The sequence below is a fragment of the Hemitrygon akajei genome, unplaced genomic scaffold (assembly GCF_048418815.1).
Source record: "Hemitrygon akajei unplaced genomic scaffold, sHemAka1.3 Scf000121, whole genome shotgun sequence".
NCBI lineage: Eukaryota > Metazoa > Chordata > Chondrichthyes > Myliobatiformes > Dasyatidae > Hemitrygon > Hemitrygon akajei.
This window is the reverse complement of record NW_027332007.1, coordinates 159,703-168,671: the sequence shown is the minus strand read 5'-3', so window position 1 is coordinate 168,671 and position 8,969 is coordinate 159,703.

Sequence of the window (8,969 nt, the reverse complement as noted above, 5' to 3'; positions counted from 1 at the left end):
CTTGACTTATATTCGGAGTCTGACTTACAAATGCAATCGACCACGTTCCCCTGAATTTCAAAGTCCATTCGCTTCCCGCGTTCCCTTCAAATTTGCAGGTATTTCTTTAATCAGAGCACAATACCTTGAATTTTGAATTTAAAGCACGTCGCTCGAATGAAACGGTATAAAACCAAATAGCGGTAAAGGTGGCGAGCGCGCTGGATTATCGGGATTTACTTGACAGCGGCTTTGCATTGATAAATCACAACTGCCTGCTATGAATCTACAAAATGAATCCATCTACCCGATCTTCCTCTCTACGGCCGCTTCAGCTGCCGGTTTACTTCCAGCAGAAGCCATGAATTAAAAAGCAAGGGAACTTCTGAACGAACGCAGAGATTGGTCGCAATGTGAACAACGCACTCTCTGACACTCCGACATCACAGCGCTGTCGGTCACTGAACGAGTCCACGGACCGCGCACACAAAACTTAAAATGTTAATTTGCTTGTGTTCTTACCAGGAACACCGATCACGGCAATGACCAAGTACCATAACTTCCTCACACGGTAAAAGGTTTCACGCATGCTGTCTGAGATTCACCTTGTCTTCTAGCTGTCCGCGATCTCGCTGAAGAAACTCTGAGCTGACGAATCTCCACGCTCACTCATTAATACTCGGTCCATCACACGGACTATTTAATATCACACAAGGCTGACGTGTTTTCGAACAGCTGGGGTTAAAATAAACATGATGTCATTCAAGTAAACTCCCAGTTGTGATGAGGTATGAATAGCTTGACACGAAATTGCAAAATCTGGAAGATGAAGAAATGTCGATTGGAGAAGACAGTGAATGTTGTTGTGAAACACTCTCAGGCTCATCTCTCGGTTTCATGATTGTTATTGTTGATCTTGTCCATTCCGAGGATCCATGGACTTTGTCACCATAGACCAATATTATAATGTCAATGGGCTGTTCTGTTTCACTCTGGTAATTGTCTTGGTTATAGATCTTGCAATAGAAATATAAAATAAAGAATAACATGTTTGGACGTTCCTGTAACGTAGTGAAGAACCTTAAACTAATATAATAATCAGGCTCACGGAGATATTGAATGCATGTAAACGTTTAATCAGGTTTACTGCAACACGCACAAAATGCTGGAGGAACTCAACAGGTTAGGCAGCATCTTTGGAAATGATTAATCTGTCGATATTTCTGGCCAAGACCGTTCTTCAAATTAAATAACACTTCGTCGCCCCTCACCTCCATCAACAGAAGCGACATTTCCCAGTGGCAAACCATTTTCTTTCCGATCCCCGTTCACGGTCCGATATGTCGACCCGTGCCTTCCTCTCGTGCCACAATGAGGGTACTCTCAGGCCGGATGTGCTACACCTCAAATTCCGTCCAGGTAGCCTGCAGTCTCATGGCAAGAACATCGATTTCCGTTGAGTTCCGGTATTTTCCCCTCCTTCCTTTCCCCACTTCGGCCTCTTCGGCCTGATCTGCCTATCGCCTTCCCATGATGCCCCTCTTCCTTCCCTTTTCCTTGGATCCACTCTCCTCTCCTATCAGCTTCCTTCTTCTGCAGCCCTTTGCCTTGTTCACCTGTCATCACCCAGACTGTTATTTCGCCAACCTGGCAACACCCATTCGCTTCTAGCTTGTCCTTCCCTCTCCCCAAGAGTTTCTTATTCTGCCATCTTCCTCCTTCCTTTCTACTCCCTGATGAAGGGTCTTGTCCCGAAACATTGTCTGTTTGTTCATTCCCATAGATGCTGCCTGACCTGCGGAGATACCCCCAGCGTTTTATATGTGAATACAATTGATATACATGCAGTCTTTCGTGTAGTAAACCAGCGGGCACCAATGCTCGCACGGGTATGAAGCAAAGTAATTCAACCGCCGTACACATGACCCTCGAATTGGTGTATATGTTTAAACCGACATAGAATCTGCATTCATTACATTTGTAACAACAATTGTTTGGCAGATGCTCTAAATTGCTATCGTTGTTGATAGTGTTGTAGACAATGGCATTTGCCTATTTGACACATCCATTTTAAACACAACATTGTTATGTTCCTATTATGCCACCTCGATTTACGAATGTATTGAATGGTCTGAACAAAATGGCTCATGAGAAGAGCCCATCACTATCTCTAGATACTCGTTGCAATAAATATCCAATGGGTCGCCGGTTGTGGGATTAAATTAGTCATTTTTTCAGCTAGTAAGCGAAGGGCAGACAAGGGTCAATATTGAGGTACGAGTTTACCTTCCATGGGTGAGTATGGCTGGGATATTCACAAAGAGTGACGGGGTTCTCGGGAGTGCTGATGTGGACACGAAGAAAGAAATGGAAGTCCAAACATCAATGAAGGTATGGAAGCAGATTTACAATGGGGCATCCAATACGTTCTGAACAGATGCCGTCACGGACGGAAAAGCCGTGATTCAATAATATATAATAGTAGACTGATTTTCTGCTCCCCGTGAGTGATGGACGTGATTGCTGTGAAGCCGCTGCACAAGTGTTTCACCAGGAAATTGCCGAACATGGAACATTTCCGATATCAGCGGAGAATCTGTCATTCTATCCTTGAAGCGGAGGTGCAGCGGGTTTTACACACAGAAGCTAAACTATTATTAGCGACATACAGTGGCTTGCAAAGGTCTGGGGAACCACTGGTCAAAATTTATGTTACTGTGAATATTTAAGTTAAGAGAAGTTGAAATGATCTCCAGAAGTCATAAAGTTAAAGATGAAACTTTTTTTCACCATTTTAAGCAATATTAGTATATTATTCTTGTTTTGTACAATTTTACAGTGAAAAATAGGAAAGGAGCACCATTCAAAAGTTGGGCACCGCAGGAAATTTGAGCTCTGAGATAACTTTTACCAAGGTCTCAGAACTTAATTAGCTTGTTAGGGCTGTGCCCTGCCGACCGAGCCTACTGCACTTTCAGGGTTCACAATGATGTCTCCACTACATTGGAAAATAAAACACAACCTGGATTTGCTCGGACTGCGAGCATGGTTGATCCTGAGCTCATCACAATTTAATGCTTAATCCACTGATATTCGGACTTCTTTCCTCTGTCTGGGGGCTTCTCCACTGCCATCGTATGCATAACATAAATGAGGAGAACGGCATCTCATCTTCCAACTAGACACCTCCCAACGATAGGGAACACACTGCTGCTTTTTTACTTATTCCGGCTGAATTACCTTTCGTTGTTACTCCGATGATACCCATGACCCCTTCCTGCCCCGTTACCATATAATCCTAAATAGCGTCCAGTATTTCTCATAAGGTTCCATGGTCTAATTGATCTTTCACCGCTCTGTCATCTCCATGTTGAAAATTGGCACTCACCCTTGACTCAATCCCGTGGGTTAGGGTTAACGGGGTTTCACTTTCTACACACTCTGCTACTTTGGGCTAGGAATAACGAGGATAGCAGAACCAGGACATAGTACTGGGAACCAGGAGCCTGGGCTTGGACTCCGAGCCAGAGACTGCACAAGGACCCAGAATCCGGGTCTTGACTCGGGCTCGGACTACAGAACCAGGCGAGGACAAGACGAGGCTACAGCACGGGGAGAGGCAACAGAACGACGTGAGACTCCTGGACAGGACAAGGTAAGCCCAGCACAGGACAAGGGAACCCCAGCACCGGGCTGGGCAAGGTACTCCTGGGCTGGGCGAGGCACATGGACAAGACGAGAACACAAAGGGCTGGCTTGGACAGGACAAGGATCTTGGACGTGACTGGGACTGGACGAGACTCCGAAGCCTTGACTTGGTCGAGGAAGAGACAGGAACGCAGAGCCTTGATCAGGGAAAAACAGAAACGCAGAACACAGAGCCGAAGGAGAGACAGGAACATGGAACACCGAGGCGGGAGCCCTCCTTGGGTACAGTACGTAAGGCCGGGACACATTACACAGAACACTGAAAACACCGAAGCAGGTCCCAACGCAAGGTAGCGGCGAAACGACCTGACCTACCTAGCGGAGTCGTGGACATAATGAGACAGTTCCAAACAGGGCTGGGCTCCAGACACAGGCAAGGCGAGGCAAAGTTCCAGGCAGAGGCAAGGCTAAGCGTGGAAAGGCTCCAGGCAGAGGCAATAGACAATAGACAATAGGTGCAGGAGTAGACCATTCGGCCCTTCTAGTCAGCACCGCCATTCACTGTTATCATGGCTGATCATACACAATCAGTACCCCGTTCCTGCCCTCTCCCCATATCCCTTGACCCTGCTATCTATAAGAGCTCTATCGAACTCTCTCTTGAATGCATCCAGAGACTTGGCCTCCACTGCCTTCTGGGGCAGAGCATTCCACATATCCACCACTCTCTGGGTGAAAAAGTTTTTCCGCATCTCATTTCTAAATGGCCTACCCCTTATTCTTAAACTGTGGCCTCTAGTTCTGGACTCACCCATCAGCGGGAACATGCTTCCTGCCTCCAGCGTGTCCAGTCCCTTAATGATCTTATTATTAAGGCAAGACAAGGTGAGGCGATGCAAGGCTCCAGGCACAGTTTGCAGGGCAGGGCTCAAGCCTAGGGAAGGAAGGGAACAGTCCAGCCTCAGGGTAATGGCAATGATGGCCTGACTTACCCAACGGAGGCAAGGACCAGGAGGGACAGATCCCACCGTAGGGTAACGGCAAGGACGGCCTGACTTACCTCACGGAGGCGAGGACAGGATACCGACGGTACGAAACCCACACAGAGGCAAGGACAGGATACTGACGACAGAAACCCCACAGAGAAAAGGACAGGATACTGACGACAGAAACCCCACAGAGAAAAGGACAGGATACTGACAAGACGAACCATCCGCCAGCCTCGAACCCAGGGCCACTGAAATTCCCGGCTCAAAGACGAGAATCAGGTGCCTCCGATTAAGCCCAAATGAGACAAGGGACAGCCGGATGACGCGGAGTCCGGAGTCCACGGACCGGGCTGTGAGCCAGAACGCGAATTTCACGGACCGGACCATGACAGTTACAAAGTAGCGGGGCAGCTTTGTTTGAGGTAATCTGAATTCGTTTAGCAGAATTTGATCAGGATTGGTCGTTGTCTCCCTATCCAGATACTTCTGACATACTGTGAGGCTACTTAGCCTCGCTAGGTGTCAAAGGATTATAGTTTGAAAGGTCCAATTCAATTCAAAGAATTGTATGCAATATACATCCTGAAAAGCATTTCCTTCTCAAACATCCACGGAAACAGAGAATTGCCTCAAAGAGTGAATGACGGTTAAACGTGAGAACTCCAAATTCCCCCTCCCCAGCTCCCCTCTCCCCGCGTGGGGCAGCGAGCAACAATCCGGGCAAAATGCATCAACACCACCACCGGGCACAAACGTGAGGTAGGCAACAGCAAAGACACAGACTTGCAGTTTCCCCAAAGACTTCTCGTTACATCCGGCATTCGACAAACCACAGGTTCTCTCTCCCCCTACTAAGCGAGAGGGCGGTGTCCCCCATTTTCACGACGAGTGGGAGACATAACAGCAACCGAGATCCGTGCCCGAAGACAGTAAAACTCTCGGGTCTTCTGGCCCACAGCAAAAGTGTTTCCGGCCTCACCGGTGACACACGGGTCTCCTGCCATGACACCGACCCTCGACCCGGCCATCTCCAGAGCCCCGAGATCTCAGGCTTCCAAGTGCGGCCGAGGCTCTCAGGCCGAACCCTGGGCATATCGGATACCGGACAGCTCTGATACTCCAGTCCCATTCCCGCAAAGAACCGAAGTCAGCCAGTAACTCCAGGTCAAGGTCTTCGAAAGAACCCTGGAGAGGAAAAATGAAAACATGACAGATGGTAATAGAGCTGTTTCCGAAGATGCGTGCGAAGGAGTCGTTTAGTGGCATCTTAACTCTGCCTCCACACCCGTGCATCTTGTTTCCGATCCGTGACCACTCTCCCTCTGAGGGGTAAATACACATTCCCCACCCGATCTTTGTGGTGGCGTGTTGGGGAGGAAGCATAAAGAAGAGGGACGCCTCACGTCTTAATAAGCTGGTAAGGAAGGCGGGCTCTGTCGTGGGCAAAATACTGGAGAGTCTAACATCGGTAGCTGAGCGAAGGGCGCTGAGTAGGCTACGGTCAATTATGGATAACTCTGAACATCCTCTGCATAGCACCATCCAGAGACAGAGAAGCAGTTTCAGCGACAGGTTACTATCGATGCAATGCTCCTCAAACAGGATGAAGAGGTCAATACTCCCCAATGCCATTAGGCTTTACAATTCTACCGCCAGGACTTAAGAACTTTTTAAAAGCTATTATTAATGCTTTTTGAGATAGTGATTTAGATGCATATCATATTTTTTTTTTACTGAGTTAAGTATTGTATGTAATTAGTTTTGCTACAACAAGTGTATGGGACATTGGAAAAAAAGTTGAATTTCCCCATGGGGATGAATAAAGTATCTATCTATCTATCTATCTATCTATCTATCTATCTATCTATCTATCTATCTATCTATCTATCTATCTATCTATCTATCTATCTATCTATCGATCATGGTGCTCTGCATAATAACACATGTCGGGCAAACGAATTTAGACCACAGCCTTTCCAGCAAAAAAAAAAATGGCTGCCTATCATTGGCTGATATTCGTGTCTCTCTGAGCCACAGTGTTTTGTGCTTGTTCAGAACTGGGTCCTCTTCTGCAACCCTGTTATCATCTGGCATCTCAGAATTGTTCCCCAAAATGTCATAACCTTGGACCAAGTATTCTCTCCTCTTTCAGTCCACAAACCTCACTCAGCCCCGCAGTTATTCTCATTTAATTCCATTAGGATATCGGCTACATTTCTGCTGAGTCGCAGCAGAATTTTCACTTGCCTTTTTGAATCCGCCACTGCAAACCCCTTTTCGAAAATGAATACCGGCGAAAATTATTATTTGGTGTCTCTACTATACATTCTTTCTCGCCGTCTACTTTGCCTCGATTGTTCCTCTTAGTCCAAGCACTTTCTCCGACAGGTCGATTGACCTCAGTATGTTCAGTGACTGATAGTCGCTTGAACCGGTTTCAACCAAGTTGACCAGTGAACTGTCTTGCTCACCTCTCTCCATCCTCATTCATTATTGAACATTCCTCTCAAATTTTAAATACACTTGACAGACCCCTATGAGATACAACCCAGGAATTCTGTACTGAGGCGAAAGTTTTGAGAGATTGGAAAGGTTTATCAACTTCTGCACTCAAAATTCTATCCTGAATTGTTACAGAATTTCAAATCTAGACAGACCTCCCCTCTTATCGGTGTATTAACATACCGCGTCAAAAAAAAAATCAATATCACAATGAACTCACTTCCCTGTAATCCATTAGCCTCTTGGTTCCCTCACTCAATATTTGGGAAATAAAATTCCCCTGTACCTATAACATCAATCTCAGAACTTGCCTGTTTTGTAATTGAGAAGAGGGTAACGCAAAGTCTCAGAGTGGAGACTCCACTGGTCATGGTGAATGCAGGAAAATAAAGAAGATGTGATAAAGATTTGGATGATTACCTATGGGACAATGTGAGGCAAGGAGGGTAAACGAAACCAGAGAGAAAGGATGCTTAATTGAGAATTGGGTAGAATGGCGGCAGCAAACTGAAGTACAGCGGGACCGATTATAAGAAGCAATAATGTTTTCCATGACGTGGAGACCCGTCTTGAAGTGAAGCTGCCCACCTTACTGAGAGGGCAACACATTTGCGAGGAGGGTGGGTGCGAGGAGCGAGAAAATAATGCATTTGAGTCAGATTTTGATGGTTTGTGAAAGAAGAGTGAGTAATAAGAGGCAGATCAGCTTGTAGCGATGTGGAAGGATTGAGTGCAATGTATACTGATTTAAATCAGGAGTGGTGCAATTCCTCACGGTTATGACTATGATAGGCAGCCCACTTCCAAACAGCTCCTGCCAGTACTCAAACAGGACTATGCTACCTTCTTCCATCCCCTTCCCCACATGCGACCAGCGAGAAAGTCGCCACGGAAGGAGACAGAGGCAGGAATCTGAAAGCAGAATATACCATGCACTGCATCCTTTCTGCCTCACCCAGAAGCTTTTGTGCCAGCACACTTAGCTGCCTTTTAAAGTCTCAGAATTACATTCTCCACACTGGACTATGCGAAAATACATGGTGAGCAAGTGAAGAATTAAATAATCCGTTGTCACTTCTAGGTATTAACAGAGGATACCGCTAGACGTGCTAACCAGACAAGCGCCAAGCACCTGACCACATTTACGTCAGATCCATGAATGGTGTTCCAAGCGCTTAATTAATCAACATTACATCGAGACATTTTAGAGCCAGAAATCACATAAATTTCGTTCGGAACTTTAGTGTGTCGCAGCACTGACAACATAGAAAATCTATGGTAATGTTTCATCGGTCTGTCATTACACCTACGGAGTGGAGACTCAGTATGGAGTATGGAGTACTCAGCATGGGGACTCAGTACAAAGTTATCGCGTGTGAATAAGTAAGTGCAGGAGTGAGTATATGAGGGAGGACACACACTAAAGTAATATACCTTTAATTAGGTGATAAAGGCGATAGTTCCGGACCGGATTTGGTAGGCAAATGTTCCCAGTAACACACACAAAATGCTGGTGGAACGCGGCCGGCCATGCAGCATCTATAGGGAGAAGCTCTGTCGACGTTTCGGGCCGAGACCAGTACCCTGTTAAATATATATTCATTCAGCGGTGGTTATGGGGATTACTAAACATGATTCTGTACAGCAAAACTTTCATTTAAATTACATCCTATGTTTGAGCGGAATTTAGAGGCCAGAAAACGTGGAAGCCGCTGGGGATTCGGTGACGCGATGACTGCATGTTTTAAATTGTTGAATATCAACTTGAGACGATACATAGCCTCCAGCGTCCATATGCTTGAAACTCGAAAGGATTTCTTAAATGTTTGAATGAATCTAATTATTGCTTAG